At 50.5% G+C, this 7,170-nt stretch overlaps 1 long non-coding RNA gene across 1 annotated transcript; it reads right to left on the bottom strand.

Moving 5' to 3' along the window:
- Positions 1-1,586: 1,586 nt before the first annotated feature.
- On the bottom strand, positions 1,587-3,533 carry LOC119104262 (uncharacterized). Its single transcript, XR_005094918.1, has 4 exons — positions 3,408-3,533; positions 2,864-3,043; positions 2,066-2,220; positions 1,587-1,679 (listed from the first exon to the last, which is right to left on the bottom strand). It is a non-coding gene; the product is annotated as an uncharacterized LOC119104262 (long non-coding RNA).
- Positions 3,534-7,170: the final 3,637 nt, after the last annotated feature.

Below are 7,170 nucleotides of genomic sequence, written 5' to 3'. Positions count from 1 at the left end.
TCTGACGTCACTGATGACACCAGCTGGCGGTGGCCGGGCGTCCCAGACTGACGGCGCCGCTGGCAGCAGCGCCGGTGTGACGTCACAGCCGGTCGAGCCGCTGCGCCAGCTGGGAGCGCCACAGCGGACACACAGCCCTGGGGGGGGGGCAGGGCGGTGGTGACGTCACAGCCGTAGTCGAGCCGCTGCGTCAGTGGGAGCGCCACAGTGGACACACAGCCCTGGGACGGGGGCGGAGGCGGAGTGTGTGGTGACGTCACAGCCGGCGTCGAGCCGCTGCGCCAACTGGGAACGCACATAGTGAACACAGCCCTGGGGATAGAGCAGAGCATGTGGTGTCGCAGCTCCTCAGCTGTCGTGACTGACTGGAATAGTCCATCGCCATGGAAACACTGAAGATAGCTCACACAGGAATGAAGTGTCCAAGGTTAAAATCAGTGTTAGAAGACCAGATTTGAACATGCCGACTGCAGCATGGACATGCACTGAATATAACTAAAGTGACCTCACTATGATGAAGTTATTTCAGCATCAACACCTATAACAGTCAGGGTGCTGATGAGCAGCCCCCTAGTGATGATCTCCAGGATCACTAGTCAGCACAGGTGGCCCGATGTCATCCACAATCTCCATCGCATCTCTCACATCTCACCTTACCTTTCCAGACAGCCTAAAGATGGCTCAGGGTCAAAAAGGTTACATCTCCCACTTTTCAAGCATGAGACACCAACAGGTGCATAACTCATTCAACTACACTCTAATATACATTATTTCAACTATACTCTATATTCCAACACAACTATGACCATCACAAAATCCAGTGATAAAAAGTGTATGAAATTCAAGTGACCATGCTACAAAAATGATGGGGAATATCAGCACACCCTGCATCCGGAAAAATGCCGCACAACTCAGGACAGATCAGAGATGATGATGCCAATGCTCACCTGGGAAAGCTGATAAGAACCTTCAGGCAGCTGGAAGCTAGGTCACTTGTGCTTATTGGTCCCAGACGCCCAATAATGGCTTCCAGTCGACCTTTGACCTTGACCTCACCCAAGGTCAGCTGAAGATCATGCCAGTTGACCTCTGAGCCGAGCCACGGCAGCGAAATCAGAGCCGCCAGCACGTCCAGCACAGAGACATCTAATGGCCAGGCTAGCAAACCCGTCACGGCCTCCAAACTGTGCCGGTAGATGGCAGGGAATTCGCCGACTGGACTTGATTCGATCTTGGAAAGCATGTGAAGGATGATCTGCAACAAAAGAAACAAACATTGACCTGTTTTGTATCGTTTTCTGAGGTGACAGCCACAGGCTAAGCACTTAACAATGCATTTCAAGTGCTCTCTCCGGATAATATCGGGGTATGAAAACAACCTCAAACATGCAGACCGCAGTTTAATGCAAGCACAAAAATCATGCCAGCGTCTCGCGCCTCACCTCCGCCGCCGCGCCGTCCCGCTCTGCCGACGTCATCCGTGACGTCACCGCGTGTAAGACGTCACGGCTCGACGCCAGCGGTCGGCGGGGAGCCCGGCGAAGTCGGCCGCGGCTTCTACTGCAGGGAGAGGCGGGACAGGAGGCGGCGCGGGCCGCTCCAGGCGGCTGAGGAGCAGCTGGTGCCGAGGAGAGGTCAGACGCCGGCCCAGCAGACCGGTCACCGCACGCAGCGCGTACCTGACGGCGTAGGCAGGGCACCGAAGTCAGCAAACAAGCAAAAACCCTTACAAAGGAACGACAAAAGAAACCCCAAAAATGAGCGCACGAGGAAGTACAAGGGATCACAATTATGGGATGCATCGTTTTCAACCGATCATTATCTGCTCTGGGACATTCCCCACTGCCATCTGGGACACCAGAAGCATGGAGTTCAATTCCCCGCGTTGCCCCATTTTCTGTCAGGGCGGGAGGCAGGCGATGCCGCTGTAGCCTCAGCTGCTAACAGCTGCTGTAAGACCTCAATAACATACTTGCTTGAACATACATGCTTCCCAGTGCCCACCATACCCACATACCTGCACACCTTCCCCCATCCACCGATGCCGCAGTTCCACCCATCCCACCTGCAAGCACCGGTGCGACCGAGCTGGGTAAGGCAGGCGACGACCTCGTCCAGCTGCGCGCCCGTAAGCACCAGCAGCTGCGTCACCTCGTCCGCCAGCGCGAACTCCAGCACGCCGCACCGGAAACGGCTCACTTCCAGACCCGGCTGCAGCGTCTGTCAGGAGGGGGGGGGGGGGGGTGGGAGTTGCCACTCGATAGTGATATTGTCATAGATATTGACATGGATGTTATCGATCAACACCCCAGGCATCACAAACATCAGAGGAGAGTCTGGTTGATTATTTGGACCTCAGTGACGCATCTGGAGGGTCATATAGCGACCACTGGGATGCACTCAGCCGAGGAAAGAAGAGCAGTGATGATTACCACATCGACATTACGACACTCAGCAATTCTGGTAACATTCAGGTCAATACATCCAGACCCAGCAATACTGTATGAGGCTCCCAACACGGACAAAACTAATCATTTCGCCGTCCGCCGACAAAAACCAGTATCAGATTATGAATGTCAGCAACCTGAGTACAATGCTGCGCTCATGATGTAAGCCAGTACCGAACTTCAGCGAGCTCGATGTAGAAGTCATCACCTGTTACAACATTGGCTGCTCATGATGCCACCTGGTGACACCCAAATCCTGTTTGTAAAAGCAAAAACCATCATCATAAACACACAAAGTTGACCTCATGAACTGATAAAGGTATCATCTTGCCTCCTGCTCACCATACCATCTGATAGTCTCGTGATATGTCACCTCATGATAACATCTCCAGCCGGCGCTCAAGCTTCCTTTTCACCTTCACAACCGACGGCAGCGATGTTTCACCGACCAGCCGCAGCGTGACGCCACCGTCGGCGGTCAGCTGACGCAGAGTCGCGATCCACACGTCCAGCACAGGGCCGGCCAGCAGGAGCGGGTCCCGCGCGTGCAGTGTGCGCAGCAGGCGCAGGGCAAACGCCGTGGCGCGCTGCCGGACCTGGCGGCGCGAACGGGTGGTAAGGGCGCAAGCCTTGCCAAAGAAGTCCTTGATCACAAACCCACTGGTGGTGCACTTCTGTAGATGTGTTTCCCTTGGTAATGTGTGTGGCTGCAACAGCACATAAATGCTCTTTTAAAGGGAATGGATTCATGAATGGTATTCCTACTTTAAATGGAATATGCACACAGCCTTTTCTACTAACTAATGTATTGAAAGCTCTTCATTTTTACCAACAATGCAGATAAATAAGTAGCAAATCACAGCACATGGAAAACGTGCAGCATTACTTCACCCGCTACTACGCCTCATGCCACCAGCACCTTAGGGGCCAACGGATCATCTAAGAATGCAGTGTTCTCACCTCTCCTGTCCTGAGGTCACCATGGACCACCACCAGCTGCGAGAACACCCAGGCAGTGAACTCCTGACACGGTCGCCGGTCACCAGATGGCTCCACCAGCGCGGATACAAACACCCCTGCATCGTTTGACAGACATGCTTCTAGCGATGTCAGTAGCATGACCCAGACTTCCACCACCACCCAGAGATGGCAGCACTGTTTGAAAGACCGCTACAAACTTCTCACGGAGGCTTGAGTGGTCTGGGTCGTCATCTTTAGTACCTGAAAAGCATGTTAGTTCCCTCTAGTCAGGAAACATTTCAGGGCTTAACTTCATGCCATGACCGGCATTCACGGTTATCCTTCGGGAGAACACAAACTTGTCATCCGGGCTATTTTTCCACTTATCAACAATCTGCATCATGACATCTTGTTGGATGACCACAATTATTTTACAAGATTTGATCCACACCTGTTGAGCAGATGGATTTCTGGGATCAGAGCTCACACTCATGCAGTGCTTGGTTAAGTGAGCCCTGACCACATCATGGAATTCCAGACAACCCCAGAATTTTGTGATGAAAGATTCATGTGCCGCAATGCTGGGCAGTGGACCCTCCTGCCCTCTGATGTGCAACTAACCCTTAGCACAACCACTGTCTGGGCTGCAGGTCATACCTGTCAAGGTCAAAATAGCCTGCCCTAAAGCCACTTTAGTCCACCTCAACCAGATCTGAGGGCCCAACCTCAACCAGATTCTGAGGGGGGGGGGGTGGATCCAAAGGCAGGCACTCTAACTATAACTGAGCCACCCAGAACGGATAGGATAATAGGATGAAAGGTGACACTTTTTGCTGGTGGTGCTATCCTGAGTCAGCAGAACCTTGTTGCTCTTTGGCATATTTTATTGTTATTTTCATACATCTTGTCTGCACACTTTAATTATAGTAGTTAAAATGTCATTATCATAGCATAATTTATTTTGCATCACCAGGTTGGTACATACCTGTCCACATACAGATACAGACACAACCATGCACACAAATATAGAGCAAGACAGTAGGCAGACTCAAAACTTGCTTGGTGGGTCAGGGGACTCTGCATCAAGGGTCATGACCTAATCACTGATTTTCTGGGAGATAAGAATTCACCCTAAGGCTTGTAGGATTAATCCTGATCCTATCACCCAATAAAAAATCCACTTCTAACAGCAAAGGTTGGGTCAAAAGGCTAGGCAGCGCAATACTCTGCATGGTCCTCCACCATTACCTGATCTGACCCTTGAACAATCACTGCCACTAGCCACAGGTTACCCCCAGCCAGGAGCAAAAAAAAGCTGGAGGTGGGCTGAACCACCCAGCAACACTAGCCAGGTTGGGATTGTTGGAGGCATGTGTTCTGATGAAAGGCCCATTTGACCATCCCTGTAGCCCAATTGTAAAATGTATAGCATGTATAGTAATGTATAGCATGTATAGCATGTAAAATGTATAGCAATATAAATGAATGTATATATTATATATATTAGATATATATATATATATATATATAAATGCTATCCATACTGAAGTTTTCATCTATTTAATTTCAAAGATTAAATCAAGTAATCCTGTGTCTCCTGATGATATACTACGTCATTATACATTGCAAAGGCATCATGCATGGACAGTTTATTTCTGAAAGAGGCATGAATCCATGCCTGATATCCCTGTGGTAGTGCGTGTGGTAGCCAACATCTATATAAAATCTTGCTAGACCTAGTTCAAATAGCAAGATAGCAATGACCAGCGCAAATGAGTGGCGCACGTCACATAAAGTTAACGTACCTTCTACACAATGTTCGCGACCAAAAATGGCAAACACTAGGGGAGTCTCTGGCTGACTGATTGCGGGTCTAGTTGCAAACACTCTCTAGCGTCGGGTCGTTGCGACCACTGCCGTTTCGAATTACTAGCGGCAGTGTCAGTCGCCAGCACCTCTTGGTACTTCAAAAGCGGCCCAACACGCCTGGCAGGTACATGTCTTCTACCAACGGTGATCACCCGCCAAATTTTCGCTAAGATGTGCGGATATGCGCACTGTTCGTCAAGATATATGGCAGCACTTTCATCATGATTGATCAAGAACATTTCCACACTTGAACTACCGTCGCGTTTGATCTACGATTCTAAGATGCTGAGCGATTTTTTGCATGATAACTGAAAATGCAATACGGACGTGGTGTTATCTTTATTACGTGTTTAATCTACATGTATGGTTCAATATGTACATTAAATACATAACTCACTCCTGGCTCTCGAAATGGAAATTGGCCGAGCAATGGGGGGTGAGATCACTCGCGGATCCATAAGGGAGGTGAGGAGGGGGGGGGGGGGGGGGGCACAGGGCCATTTCCCTTCTCTTGTACCCCAAAATCATCGGTATGGGGTTCTCCCCGCTACCTCTGAGAGCCTACACTAATGACGGGAATATCTGCGTTGGCCCGCCGCGACACGCTCGGTCACTCAGGTACCGTCCCCATTGGTCTTGGATTTTCTATTTTGCCATAGGGCCCACGCCGTTGACGGGGAGCCCAAATGTTAACCGGCCAAGACACTCTTGATCGTTCAGACCTTTCCACATCTGTCATGGGCTCTTCAGGTCAAGTCAACAGAATCTTACTCTGTTGCAGAAAGCGCCATTGTGGCCTGCGAGCGCTAGGACGTTTCGCCTGCCTGTGTGTACAGGCGTGCCAAAATTTACGTATTGTACACAAGTCCGAGATATACACGATGATGATTCCTCTTACATCCAATCCCCAGAGAGAGAGCCAAATATATTCCGATGATTTTTAAGCACAACTACCGAGAATAATGTTACGCGCCACCGACGTCGTATGCAATATTTCGTTTGTTATTGAATCCATTATGGAACATATGGCAGCTGTGTGACATGAAACTTAAGACAGCTGTGCAGCACATTTTAACATATTTTATGTCCTGGGGTATTGTGCTCCCCTTTAATTACGGTCAAAGGAAAAGCATTCTGCGTTAGACATTAGAGACCAGCTGTTCACATAAAACTAGCTGGCGAGCCGTGAGTAGCCTTGGAGTCAAATTTTTAGCTTGATTTTGACGGTACTTCTTAGCTAGCTTTAGCTTATTTTGCCATCTATTCTCCGCAATACTAAGCCTCAAAATAGCAGGATCCACCATGATCTGGATACAATGAACGTGATTCATATATGAACAAACGTACCACGCCTAGCTCTCGAAGGGTGCGCACAGTAAAATGGTACCGCGTATAAAAAACAGCATTCATAATAATTTGTTTTCAATCGAATGGCCGGAGTATGAGGATCACCTTTTGGAGGGAGCCCCAAGCTCCCGGGGCCACGCCATGTTGCGTGGCCCCTATGACGACATCCAGGATCCGCCATCAGGCGGAGACCACAAGGAAGGCCATGCACAGATTACTCGTCCCACGCGTTTCAGCCTAAAAACACCGGGGCCTCAGGGCCTCAACAGCTAAAAACACCGGGGGCCTCAGGATCTCAACAGTACTGTAAATGCGCGCCAGCAAACACCCCGGGAACACCACAGACCCCGCAGTGCACTGGACCACCTGCGGTGCTGTGGCTGATGCTCAGCGGTGCTCGCCGCCCCAGCTGGTAACCGGGCGCCGTGCTCCCTCTACCCTGCAGAACTGAAGAGCGGCGGCGAGCCGTTGCTGTCGACTGGACGCCGATGCCGGTGGTCTTTCTTCTGTGGTCGGGGTGGTGCTGCAACGCCGCCAGTGGTGTCAC

This window comes from Pollicipes pollicipes, unplaced genomic scaffold (genome assembly GCF_011947565.3).
Source record: "Pollicipes pollicipes isolate AB1234 unplaced genomic scaffold, Ppol_2.1 Scaffold_6052;HRSCAF=7182_pilon_pilon_pilon, whole genome shotgun sequence".
Classification (NCBI taxonomy): Eukaryota; Metazoa; Arthropoda; class Thecostraca; order Pollicipedomorpha; family Pollicipedidae; genus Pollicipes; species Pollicipes pollicipes.
This window is presented reverse-complemented; position numbering and strand designations above follow the sequence as displayed.